Source organism: Siniperca chuatsi, linkage group LG13 (assembly GCF_020085105.1).
Source record: "Siniperca chuatsi isolate FFG_IHB_CAS linkage group LG13, ASM2008510v1, whole genome shotgun sequence".
Lineage (NCBI taxonomy): Eukaryota > Metazoa > Chordata > Actinopteri > Centrarchiformes > Sinipercidae > Siniperca > Siniperca chuatsi.
Genome location: NC_058054.1, coordinates 22,060,787 through 22,075,556, shown reverse-complemented (window position 1 = coordinate 22,075,556; position 14,770 = coordinate 22,060,787).

The following is a 14,770-nucleotide window of genomic DNA, read 5'->3' as shown; positions in this document are numbered from 1 at the left end:
AGTTCACCCAAATTAAAAAACAAACCAAAACCAGCTGTATTTTCTCACTACCTCTAGTGGTATCTAGTCGTGCAGATGGTTTCAGATACTTTTAATTTTATTTCCCCAGGTTCTGAGATATGTTTTTTTTTTAAATTTGGGTAAAGCTTTTAACCTGTATTAAAAGGGAATGCCACAGATTTTACATATCAAAATACCAAAGTCTGTTTACAGTTGTTGGGGAGTACAACTGCATTATGTGAAAAAAAGTTGTACAAAGCCTTTTGTAGTTCCAGAGGGAGCTGTGTGAATCTGAGGATGTGGAGTTGGAAAGATGTGTGCTTACCAGACCTCTGTAGCGCGCTCCTCATCTCTGCTTGAGGCTAGGCGGCTAGAGGCTACATTCGCTGCTACTAGCATAATACACCCGAATCTCTAACCGAACTGGCTGTGTTCGAGTTGCATTTTGGGTAATGGTAAGGTTTTGACAGAGGAATGCTTGAAAAAAAAGACAATATCTCTGGTCCTGCTGCTTTGATTGTGAACTGTCCATCGTGAGTCCAACAATATTACAGGAGTCCAACGCTAAATCAGTGGAGTACTCTAAAGTGGTTTTTGGCCACTTGGGAGAAGGCTGTAAAAAAACAGCTGGAAACGTTGATGTACTGTCACCTTATGAAGTTGATAGGCGAACTTGTTAGCCAACACTTGCCTACACACGTCCAGCAGACACGGAGCATCATTATCATTCATTTGGACTTGTGTTTGTGTACACCTGATTAGTAAGTCCAGGTCGCCACCAACTCCTGAGGGAAATATCTAGCTCTTTAGCTGCTAAACGCTCCACTATGTTCACCAGCTAGTTGCTAACTTTGTCTGTCTGCTAGTTGGTGCTGAGCAGGTAGCATACAGTTGGTATAGAGCTGAAAACTGCTAACATGATGCTGACGGGAGCGGTGTGAGTGAACCAAAACCGTAAACCAAAACATTGAGCTAAAAGATGCTAAAATGCTCGGTAGAGCTGACGGGGACTACAGAGTTGGTGATAATTCTCTGGATTTGTCACTACGAGTGACCCCCTTTATAAAACACATAGTCATTTGATCTGCTGTTGATATAAAAATTTTCATTATAGCTGCTTTAAATAAACATTTTAAGAATTATGAAATGTATTATTATTACCCTTATAATACTTGATATTTTGTTTTTAAGAGGCCCCTAGCTGCTGGGGTCTAAGCAGGTCAGATCTTCTCTACCTTTGTCTAATGTATGACCATATCTGATTCCATAACCCGCTGGAGTTGCTGCTTTCTGCCACCCTGAGGCAGCCCCTTATGAGAGGTGGCATCACCAAGCTGCTACACCTGCTGTCTGCTGTGAAGAGGAGGGTTGGAAAACCCAGAAGAGCAGCTGCATGCACTAACGTCCCTGAGGCTGCCGCTGGAGGTGTTCATCGGGGAGGAGCTGGAGTTTCTGACAGATTCCATGTATCAGCTGAGACTAGGGGCTTGCAGGAGGAGGGAAGCTAGACTAACCGCCGTCTATTTCAAGCCGGAGCAGTATGAACAGACATACAGTAAGTGTTGAAAGAAAATACACCCTAAAATTCATAAAAAAAGCTATTGACATTGCACCATCCATTTTTGGGTCTATTGTGTTTGGTGGTGTATTTTTCTCATTCCTGCAGATAACTGTCCAAACTTAGACAACATTAAGTTATTTCCAACCTAGCTGTAGTTTCAGAGCACAATCATTTCTTAGCTATTTACAACTCTTACATAATAAACATTAAATGTTAGGTTTTAGTAACAGATGCAACAGGCAATGCCCCTCAAGAATACTGCTATTTTTCCCTTGGCAGAGCACCTCAGTAGGAGAGAACAGACAGCACACCAGGAGAAGTTACTGAGCAAACACATTTATTATACAAAAACCAACAATTATTTTATTAAGGAACCACAATAAAAAATGCTCTTAAATGCAATTTGCACAGTTTCACATGTAAAACAAACTCAGTATCCCACAATCCAATAAGATTTTTCACCAGGACTACAATACCACACAATAGAATTTCATGGAGCCTCAGCCTCACTCGCTCTGGAACTCAGCACAGGAAACACCGACAGTCTTTCATATGAGACGCTGACTTGTCTTCTGACTACTCCAATCCGTCACAGCTGTGGAGTTCGCTTCAAGCGGCTCGCCGGGAGACCCAGGAGAAAGCAAGGAGAGCGAGAGCAGGTGATCAGTGTGAGCACAGGAGGTGATCAGTGTGAGCACAGGAGGTTCAGCTCACAAGAAAAATAAAACCTTATCCAGCTGTGCCCCTTACACAGAATCAAGAGAAAAACAGCTTCTTTCCAGAGCTGCCGATTTATATTGAATTGGAATTATACAAGAATGTATTAGAATGTATAGAGGAGAAGACATACCAGTTTATAAAGCAACCAATTGTATATATACACATATAGTTAGCAGTTAACAGCTAGGGTTTATCCAAGCTCACTTTGGGACATGTAGGAAATCAATAACTGAAATAGAAGTAGACAACCAAGATTGCCTGAAAATAGGACCACCATAACCTCACTGTAATTTTCTGAATCTTCAAAACACAGGATGTACAAAACATCATAAAGTGAAGACATGTCACAGTGTGAAAAAGGCCAGCAGTAGGCGTGAGGGTGAGAAGAGCAGCTTCTTACGAGCTATTACTTTTTAGCCATTAGCAGCGTGGCTCTAGGGACGGTAATGTTGGTCTGTTGGACCACCACTTTGGTCCAGACTGAAATATCTCAACAACTATTGGATGGATTGCCATGACATTTTGTACATAAATTCATTGTCCCCAGATGATGTATCTTAATGACTTTGCTGATCCCCTGACCTTTCCAATAGTGCCACCATGAGGATGACATTTGTAGTTTGAAGTGAAAATAATTGCGTGGATTGCCATGCCATTTGGCACGAATATTCATGTCTCCCACAGGATGAATTGTAACTTGTGACTTTTCATCTAGCGCCATCAACAGGTCAAAAATATGTGGTAAATATTATACCTGCGAAACATGAGCATGTTAGCTTTGTCACTTTGAGCATGTTAGCATGCTGACGTTAGCATTTAGCTCAAAGCACTCTGCTATTGCAACACTATCTGAAACATGCACTCCATCTGATATTTATATAGTTATATGATGCAGTTTATTCTTTCTTTTACAGGGTAAAGGGGGGACATACAAGACAAACAACTCAGGAGGACTGAAAAATCTATAGTATATAGAGTATTTGTTTGCCTGTGTTCTTTGTTGGCTCTTTAATTGACTGTCTTTTGCCCAGTGTATTCTGGGATATGCTCTAGCTCCCATGACCCCGACTTGGGATAATGATGGAATGATAGAAGAAGGAAAGTTAAATAGAGTATGTCACCATTCAGTTTTTTCAGTCCTTGTAGAGGATAACGGGCCTAGAAATGCAGCTGAAATAGGCAGAAATAGTCACAGGATCCCCAATTAAAACATATTACATTACAGTTATGAAAATGAAGAGACGTTTGTGTTGTATCAAATAATTTCATCTTTACATGAAAATTTAATTAGTCTTTTAGGATGCACAGAGAAAAACAAATATCCCTCTATCTTTGTAATTGGATCTCTATGGATTTGACGATAGTTAAAGTAGATTAGACGCCCTGGAGTATGTGTGTGTGTGACTCAATGTGTGAGTGTGTGTGCATAAATGAGGCCTGCTCAGCAGTCAGGCGAGGGGACACAACAATATTAATGTGGGTGTGTGTGCTCGCAGGTATGTGCGGGCGTGTGCCAGCGTGTATATAAATACATGTATGCATTTGTGTGTGTGTGTGTGTGTGTGTGCCCACGGTCCCAGCAGGGTGTTTTTTTTAAGCAGGGGAGATCAAAGAGACATTAGTATTCTGAAATAAATCACATGCTCAGGCCTCACTGTGTGGGTCCCCAAACACATACACAGGAGAGGAGACACACACTCACTCTCTCTCTCTCTCTCTCTCTCTGTCTCATTCTCCCCGTCTCCTCCTTTTTCTTTCCCCTACCATCTCTCTCTTCAAAAGACACCACCAGCCTGCACCACCACCACCACCACCACCCCTTCCCCCACCCTTCCCCCTCCTCTCCCCGGCCCCTAGCGGCCTTCAGAGCTATCTGCTTACTGGCTCTGAATCCTTTGTTACATCCTTTCAGTTTCTCACGTTCCAACTTGAGCCCCGTCTCCTCCCTCCGTCTGCAAATAAGCAGGAAAATGCTTTGTCAGAGAAAACTGTTGTTCATCGCTGAAAAAGTCAGAAACGCAAAGTAGGGGTTTTTGACAAGTATATCCTTAGGGAGAGACCTCCATCTCTCTCCATCTTTCTCCTCTTCCTCCATTGCATCTACTTCTTTCACACCTTTCTTTCACTCGGCCTCTCTTTCTCTTTCTTCAACTCTCTTCTAAGCTCAGCAGCAGAATGATTCCTGGTGATGGTGCCCCGTTTTTTGGTGCGTTTTTGGAGGAGTGTGAGCACACTCACAAGTGCTGAAGTAATGAGGGCTGTTCTGCTGGGCAGCCAGCATCAGCCGGACTTCACTTTGCTTTGAAAGATGGTCGCTGCTTTTGCCAGCGGGAGAAAGAGGGGAATAGAGGATGAGAAGTGAAAGGAAAAGGAGAAAAATGATTGACATGGTACAGCTTGGAGAGGAAGAAGCTCATTTTTAGCCACAGAATTAGAATGAGTAGAACATAAATGCCCCCTGTGGCTCCTTGACAGTTGCAATATCCATGAGATTTTCTTTGTGCTTTGTTGTGTGTGTGTGCATTTGCATGTATGTGTGCATGTGGGCACGTGTGTGGGATGGATAAGTTTAGGCCAATGTGTACATGCATGTACTTATTTATGTGCGTGCATGTATCTGTACGTGTCTACTTGTGTGTGTGTCATTTTGATAGCCACCCACATGAATATGCAGATCAGTTTTAGAGAGCGTATGTGCTCAGCATTAAAGCCCACTCTCCACTGCTGACCCAATTTCACACACTGCAGTGTATGTGTGTGTGTGTGTGTGTGTGTGAATGCGTGCACTTGCTTATCAATGCATTTCGCCAAGCTTGGAAAAATTGTGCAGTTAAGAGGGAGGCGTGTGAGTAGGTGTGTGTGTGTGTGTGTGTGTGAGTTGGACTATGAGCGTTTATAGTGTTTATGAGGCAAAAAACACATGTGATAAGTCTCATCCAACATGTACACATTCACAGTTGGCTGTGAATAAAAAAAATACACATTAATACACGCTGACCAAATCACATGCCTCAACAACCTGAACCACATTCTCGCTCAGTGTTTGTATCTCTTTATTTCTAGTAGCACCTGCCTCCCTTTGACCTAAGTCTTTTAAATTTAATATTTTTAAATATTTTTAGCACCAGAGAAGAAAGTGTATATTAAAGTAATAGTCTGACATTTTGGGAAATTTGCTTATTCACTTTCTTGCCAAGAGTTAGATGAGAGTATTGATACCCCATTCTAATTTCTGTAAGATAAATACGAAGCTACAGTCAGCAGAAGATTAGCTTACCTTAGCATAAAGATTGAAAACCTGGGAAAAGCGCTAGCCTGGCTGTGTCCATAGGTAAAATGATTTGACCACCAGAACTGCTAAAACTCATTAAATAACATGTTATATATTAGCTAAGCTAACCGTCTCCTGGCTGTGGCTCCATATTTAAAGGAATATTTTGGGAAATCTTATTTGTTTTCTTACCTAGAGTTAGTTGAGAGGACCGATACCACTCACATATCTGTACACTACTAAGAACTGCCAACAGCTGGTTAGCTTAGCATAAAGACTGGAAGCAGGGGGAAACAGCTAGTCGGGCTCTGTCCAAAGGTATATCGCCCTACCAGCACCGCTAAAGCTCACATGTTGTAGGTCGTTTGTTTGAATTCGGACAAAATCCAAAGTGTAAAAAAACGACAAGTTGTTGTTTTAACAGGGTTTATGTGCTGGACTATTTCCTAGCCAAGTGCCGTGACTTCCACCTGCTTCCAGTCTTTATGCTAAGCAGAGTTTACAGACAAGAGAATGGTATTGATCTTGCAAGTAAGCGAATAAACATATTCCCTAAAATGTCAAACATTTCCTTTAAGCAAAACATGCTAGACATGTATTTGAAGCCATAGGATAACATGCAGATTCAGGACTAATGTTAATTCCAAGATGTGTAGATTTGGTGACCCATGTATTATAACTCATCACCCTGAACAAACAACAACCTTGCCATTCATCAGCAGCTGCTCCAATTGTCCCTAGAAATGTGTTTACATAGGCTAAATCTTTGACAAGCTTCAAACCTTCAAAAAGTCATATGAAAATGCAAAATTACTTTATCTTTTTTACACTTCGGGTGTTTATTGAGTTACAACAGACATTATATCAAGAGACTTCCATGTTGTCAACTCAGCAGTGCCAGTCAGCAGAACCATCCAGGACAAGCCGGCGGTTTGTCAAGCCCCCAGTAGATGGAGACGTTGAGAAGAGGGAGGCCCGGTGGCAGAGCTGAGGTAATGGCTCTCTGGTCTATTGTTCCCTGTATTCATCCTCACCCTCCACCCTCTCCTTCTGCCTTCCAGTCTAACTTCCCCCTCGTGGACTTCAAAGGAAAGGAAGGAACTAGAAAATAAGGTGAATTAATTTGCCTCCCTATCCCATGCCTACATGTTGCAGCGGATATGCTTTTTAATTGCTTGTGCTAAATACATAACCTATTTTTGTATCCTTTACGAAAGCCTAAATGATGATCTGGGTAGAATCTATGCAAATGCTAGAAGCCCTCACGAAACATTAACATTATCTCCATATAAGCAAAGCACCTTGAAAACAAGTTACAAGAAAAAAAAGACACTGTAAAGCACAGCTTGGCCAGCGTATGGCTTAATAAGATCTGGCACCCAGTACTGCAAACTCTGACAGACATTCCTCGGCATCTTTAACCCTCAACCCAGAATCCTCGGCGCAGACTGAACTCTGTGAAGTAGATCAATGGGAGGATTATCGCAGGACCAAGATGCCAGTTATAGAGCAGCTCTGTGCTGCCTCAGTGAGGGGAGAAGATTGAGAGGCTTTCCTTTGATCTTGTGCTGGCGCATCTGAGAGGGCCCGCTGATGATGATAATGATGCTGAGGCCCATTGCAGAGAGCCAGGCTGGGGCTCGGCCCCGCTATCGCTCCCATTCCTATACTGGTGATATAAAAGGCTGGCCTGTGGAGGGTTGAACGGGACAAACGGATTTAGTCGGACGGATTGTGGATTCATGTGAATTTATCCCAACAAATGTTTTTTTTTCTTCCTGGAAAGGAATGTTATTGATGCAACAGTGGTGTGTGTATGTGTGTGTGTGTGTGTGTGTGTGTGTGTGTGTGTTTGTGTGAGTGTGTATATGCTCCAGTTGTTTCCTCCATCACATTAGATCCAGCTGAACACCTCTGTCCTCTTTCAAGGACACCCCTCCCTCCTGCATGTCTCCGTCCCTCAGCCTCTGTCTCTGTCTCTGTCTCTCTCTCTCTCTCTCTCTCTCTCTCATACACAGACACACACACTTCACATATACACACTTCACACACACTCGCACTTTCTCACTCTATGTGACAGGCCACGGTGCTGGAGATGGCTGCTGACATTCTGGACAGTAAAAGGCTTAAGGTGGAATGTGTGTGTGTGTGTGTGTGTGTGTGCGTGTGTGTGTGCGTGTGTGTGTGCGTGTGTGTCTCAAAGGCAGATAGAGGAACCTCAAAATTCTTCTCTCAGTGTATCTCTGCATCTTATATGAGTGAGCGCTGTTGTCACACACAGAATCTCTAACAGTACACCGGTGCTGGCGTCTGATTCTGGACTGCTGCTGTCTTTTTATTGACTCCTTTTTGTTTCTGTTTGACCGTTTGCAAAAGCGCAGTGATTATGATAATAGGATATGAGGTCAATAATCTCTTAATTAGTGCTAAGTGGGAATTAGATTAGGCTTTAGTTCATTTCAGAAACAGCTCTAGTTAACCAGATTAGTGCAGTGTGGATTAGGCCAGAGCAGCGGAGGTTAGAGACGGAAAGGTTGACGTGTTTGGCCTCAGGTCACAGCCACGCTGACCAGGAACGCATTATCTGATTGGCTGTCAGTCAGGTTTGGTGAAAGGTGTCGGGACAGCCTATTGGCTACTGAGCAGGGACGACAGAGTGCTAGTGGATGGAGGCAAGGCAGTTCGACTATACATGGTCATACAAGACAAAATCTTAGTATGTGAGGACAAGTTTTCAGTGCTTCTCTAACTCACCAACTCCTCAGCAACTGAGCCTATCTAACACCTCTCTCACACATAGTCATGCTCTCCTCTCTCCTCCAGTGTTCTGTTATTTCTTTACTCTCCTCTCCCTCTCATCCCTTTGCTCCTAAAGAGCTTTTCTGTTCAACTGACCTCCTATCCACTTCATTTGATGGGCCCCCGCTAAGGGGACTCCATCCCCTCTCTCTTTCTCCCTTTCCCTCATCTTCCTCCCTCTCACTCCCTCTTTTCTCACCGTCTTTGCTCTCTGTCTCTCTCATCATCATCCTCCCCGCCTTCCATCCCTCGCTAACCCCGTCTATTCTGTGGCCCAGCGTGGGTGGCTGAGTTTAATGAATTCTCTTTTCTCTCTGCAGCCAGGCGCTGATTTCTGATTGTGAAGAGGTGTGTGTGCGTTGTGAGTGTGTGTGTGTGTGTGTGTGTGTATGTATGAGTACACACACACACACACGCACACACGCGTGCGCACACACACATATTTTACTTACTCACTTTCACTGCCATGACTGTGATCATTTTATCAGTCTAAATAAATCTCGGCCTTTATCCCGATCAAGGCTTCAGGTTGCACTTCCTCTTTCTTAAAGGAGAAAGTTGCCGACTGTCAGCTTTAAAATAGATTTGCCCTGGGATGTGTCTGTTGTTGTTGTTGTGAACACTACCTGCTGTCTCCTGCAGCCAGAAACATGAGTCAAGAGTCTGTTTTGTCCTCTGTCTGTGATGTCTTAATAATGCACAGGAAAATAAAAAAACAGTAAATGACTGCAGAAAGTGTCTTCGACAAGACGATGTTTAGCTGATCAGGTTCTGTTTTGTTGTTCATAAGTAATAAATGTAAAGGTTGTTTGGTTGACATGATATCATACAGGCGTCTTACATGTGTCAACGTACCATTTTGTGCCAGTGAAGCATTCATAGCACGTTTTATTTCAGTATGAGAGTGTTGGAGGAGTGTCGTTCTCTGTTTTTGGATGTGAAGTAGCGTATTGTCTCGCTGCGATGACCTGCCGTACTTGTAGTTGCAGCTAGCTGTCTGTACTGTACTGGGGTCAGCTTATGTGGCTCCACCTGTAGCAGGGTGGCTGATGCCAGTTTGTATGGGTTTATTGGCAGTATGAACTTATTTTGACTTGTGGCTTTAGCTAAATTTGATGGTCAAAATGGATGATATCAGATAAGAGGTAGAAATCACAACTGACTTTGCTAATTTGAATCACTTCGTTCAGTTCAGTTCAAAGATTCGTAGTCACTGACTATGTAGTTGGTTCACTTTTTTTCCTAAGCTAAGTGGCCACATTACTGTTCAAATGCACTTCATTGTGTACAACAGTAAGTGAACGCGTCACTGTAATATGGCCGCAACGTTCATCAATGATACTGACTGTCTTCAGTTCAGTATCAAGTTCAGTCTGTTGCTAGTCCAAGCTGTCACATTCAGTACAGAACTAGCCTACAAGCACTGTACATAATGTTAATAGCTCAGCAGCCTATTATTTATGACAGCATTATCAGATTATGATTTTCTGTGGCTTTTGTGACTTTTAATAAGCCTTTAATGGGGATGTAAAGTACTATGTATTACAGCTGAGCTGACAGCGGCGCTCTCAGTCAGCTCCGCTGCTAAAAGCTACTGATTCTGTCATTGACAATGATGATTCAGTGTGGTCAGTTCAGTTTAAAGGTTTGTTGTTCATGTACTGGACACCTCTATATCAGATATGCTGCGATAAGGCAGCTAGCATATCTTTCACAAGCCCAGGTATGTGGCTAGGTAAAACCACCTTTTCATTTGCACAATAAAATTCAGTGTACCCAATTTAAAACTTAATATTTTTATATTTATATTTAATTCATAGGGAACCACCTTGGAATATATACTGTTTACTAAATGAGTAGCTAAACGTATAACCATTGAGCCTGATAGAGACCATGTTGGACTTAACCGACCAAGGTTAAATGATTTAACTGTTAGCAGTTTTAGCCATGCTGGCGGCATAGGGATGGCACTGTCAGTCTGTCGGTCAGGCCACCACTTTGGTCCAGATTGAAATATCTCAATAACTATTGGATGGATTGCCATTTATGGATTTTGGTGATCCCCGATCCCCTGCCTCTTTCTCTAGCACCACCATCAGGTTGACATTTTTGGCTTTTTGGCAACTAGTCGATGGATTGCTGTGAAATTTGGTACAGATATCTAGGGTGCTCAGAGCATGAATCTTATTGGCTTTGATGATCCTCTGAGTTCTCCTTTAGTGCCACCATGAGGTTTTTAGTGAAACTATTTAATGGATTGCCATGAAATTTTGTATACACATTCATGTCCCCCTCAGGATGAATTTATGATCCTCTGACTAGCATGCAATTTATGATCCTCTGACTAAACTAAGATGACATGCTATGCTAAGATGGTGAACATGGTAAACATTACACCTGCTTAGCATCAGCATGTTAACAATGTCATCGTGAGCATGTTAGCTTACTTACATTAGCATTTAGCTCAAAGCACCGCTGTGCCTAAGTACAGCCTCACAGAGCTGGCTTTAGACTCTTGTTTAGACTCTTGCAGCTCAAAAGTCAGAGAGGTGGCCATATTGCTTGAGGGTTGCTGGTTCAATTCCCTGCCCTGGACAGACAAATGTGGCTTGGGAAACTTGAATGAAAACTGTCCTTCTTTTTGGGAACAGCAGACAAAATACCCAAGTTACCCTGACTGTGGTTTCTTTACAGCACCAAACAGTGAATGTACTGTATGAATATGAGGTAGAACTTTGCTTGGAAAGTGTGTGGAGCTCAATCAACTTTCCAAATAAATGTGAAAAGTTGAATTTGTAAACTGGGTTGCATTCCCCTTTTCATGCCAAACACGAGACTTCAAAAGGATGAAACAATCATCTCTCGAATCTGAGCCGCGACTCTGAAAGTGGATCATCTCCACATCTCCACATCTGTCCGAGGTCACCGCCGTGGAGCAGGTGTTGCTGCCTCTGTTCTGCCAGCTGATTGGACGGATGTATTAGCTGCTTAACGAGGTGAATTTGTTTAATCTGAATTGTCTCTGCGATGAAAACATATTCAGTAATTCTCTGCCTCTGTTGTTCTGTCCTCCTGATTAAAGACACTTTCATTCTGGCACACACACACACAAATAATGGAACAGTTGTTGTTATGACCAGAAGACAATGCTCTGAGGTACACTGGCACACATACACACACACACACACACACACACACTCACACACATACATACACAAAAACACACAGTCCCCGGTGTGTAGCCCCCCTGTGGTATGGTAATGAGCTGCTAATCTCTCTGGTTTACACAGCCAGAATGTGTGTGTGTGTGTGTTTGTGTGTGCGCATTAAGGTGTAGTGTGGAAAAGCCTGAGGAATTCTCTTAGGCCGTCAACCTTCTGCTCTCACTTGGGCGCAGGCTGTCAACACATTAAATACTGGAATCACACTGTGTGTGTGTGTGTGTGTGTGTGTGTGTGTGTGTGTGAGACAGAGGGATGAAATAGAAAATGAAAACTCGACAATAATACACTGTAAAGGTGAAAAAGAGAGAAAAGGAAGAAATTAGGGTCGAGACAGAACAGCAACAGTGTGGATCAGGCAGCATCAGCGCATTTGTTTACTTCCCTTGTAAATGTACATTTTCTTCATCTGATCTGTAAATCCTGACTCTCCTCTAACTCTCTCTTCTGTGTTCTTTTTTTGTATTTTGATGCTGCATTGCTGTGCGTGTGCGTGTGTGTGCTTATTTATTATGCCGAAACCACATCACTAATTAGTCCCTGGGAGAAGCCCGAGGCCATTTGCAAAATCCCACTGATTAAAAACAAGTCCAAATCCAACCTTGTGTCGCATATGCGTGCACATTCAGACACACAGAGGCACATATACAATTTGCACTCACACATCCACACAGCCATGTATGCTGAGGAAAGCTACTTACTGTCAAGGCTGGAACACATGTGGGCGAGTGTTTGCGAAATGGAGCTTGCGCATGCATGTTGAACGGGTGTTAGAGCGCTGTCAGTTGTTGAGGCCAGTTTAATATTTAAACTCGCCGTCTAAAGTTATCATACCCCAGGGTGGCTCCTGTCACATAGGAAACACAAGCACACGCTGGCACACACACACACTTGGACACACTCGGACACACACACATACACTCAAAGCCTTCAGGAGCTTCAGCTTGTCACAAATCACACTCAAGATGTCAAGGGCATCGTGCATTAGTGTGACAGACAGAGGCAGAAAGAGGGAGAGAGACAAACACATACAAGACAGAATAAGAGAGACACAGTGTCTGTCTATTTTTCTTAATTTTGATATTATTTTACATTTTGCACCTTGCACAACCTGCTTCAGCCAAAAAAAAAAAAGTCCTACCGATTAATCCTATTTGAATTTTAATTCAAGCAAAAGAGGGAGAGCGGATGGATGCGATGGATGGAGACAGAGGAGTGAGACTGGAAGGAGAAGAGAAGGAGGAGATAGTGACAGCATGGGGAGAAGGAGGAGGGAGTGAGGAATGATGGGAGACATAGAGAGGAGGAGGAGGAGGGAGATAGTGATAAATTGCTTTGAACTTTAATGGACGTCTCAGATGCTCCTCTAGTGATGTGTTCGGACAATACACAACATTACTGGCACACGTGAGGGCTGATTGTAGCTGACAGCCAAAGAGGCCTGTCCCCATCGACCTACAATACACGCATATATACACACACACACGCACACACACACACACACAGACGTGCACACATGCTGCACCATAGCTTTCCAAAAGTCATCTAAAGGAAGAAGGCAGGGAGGCAACTTCTTAGCAGAAAGTGCAGATGAGAGGGGGTGAACAGATGAACTGTGGGTGGAGGAGAAGAAGGGAAGAAAGAGAAGGAGAAGAAGAAGGGTAAAGTCCAGAGGGAGAAGCAGAGAAGGAGGCGAGCTGAGAGGAAAGTGGATGGGAGGAAGAGGAGTGAGCAAGGGAAGGTGTTGCCATATGGTCAGGGTTGGGTTCAGACAAATAAAATGTTGCCTTCTCTCCACAATGGTTAACTACACACAAATGAATCACTAATGGAGCTCTCATTCACAGTGAGAAACCCATAGACACGCACGTGCGCACGCACACACACACACACACACACACACACACACACACACACAATGGCTGACATGTGAATGAAACTTGGAGACATTCACACAGAAGGAGCAATAAATGTCGACAGAGGTCGGCAGGCAGGGTGGGAAGTATGGAGGGTTGTTTGTGAGGTTCGAGCTATGTGTGTGTGTGTGTGTGTTTGTGTGTGCGCAGCAGTGTATCGTTGGAACCGCCCCTCTTCCCTTCCACCCGGCTGCCTCTCTGTGAGTGTGTTAGTGTGTGTGTGCAGGCCTGTCTTTGTGTACACTTGAATGGGGGGTTTGTCCCTCAATCTGTGCCCCTCTACTTTGCCAGATTTCTAATGATTTTCCAATGATGATTTAGGTTTTGTGTGTGTGTGTGTGTGTCCAAGGGCTCACTCAACCTCTCTCTCTCTCCATTCTCTGCCTAGCTATTCTTCACGGTGCTGCTTTGTGGTTCATTTCTGAGTGTGCGTTTCTCTATAACACCAATACTAGAATCATGTGACTTAGCAACAGTGGACAAAATCTGTCTATCTATCTGAATAAAACAAAAAGTTTCTCCATTTTCATCTTGCTATAAAGTGATGGCAAGATTAGATCTTAAATTCTAAAGCCCACTAACTACAAATTGTGTATACAGCACTTTGTGTTCCTGCTCATTTCCCAAAGTTTACTGTAAGATTTGAGATTCATTTTCTACCTTCCTGACAGCTGTTGTTTTCTGTTAATTTCAAATGGAATTCGGCTTGCAGAGGCTTACCAGCTTGAAATAGGTAAGTTATCACAGAGAACATTTTATCACCCTCTTTTTGGGGGGGAGGGCAATTTAAAAAACTTTCTTTGGTGGCTCTTTCAAGGTTGCACCACCATCCAAAATGTAAGCGTTGCCAAGGAAAGACCATTGCATTCATGTCGTTGGAACATCAAACCTGGGACAAACAATAAGCAGCCTTGGACATTGCAAAAATGATAAAGTTTATTTGAATGACTGTCGGTCTGTTGGTGCACCAGACAGAAATGTCTTAACATCTTCCAGATAGATTGCCATGAAATTTGATACATGGTCACCAGAGGATGATTCCTACTGACTTTGGTGATCCTCTGACTTTACATCACTTATTCTGTGACATATGTCAACATCTACAAGATGGATTGGTGCAAAATTTTATACAGACTTCCATGGTTCCCAAAGGATGAATCCTATGACTTTTCCTCTAGCGACACCATGAGGTTGACATTTGTGGTTGTGAGAGAAATGTCTGTAATAACTTTGCTTCTCTTAACTCTTCATCTAGCACCATCATCAGGTCTAAATTTCACTT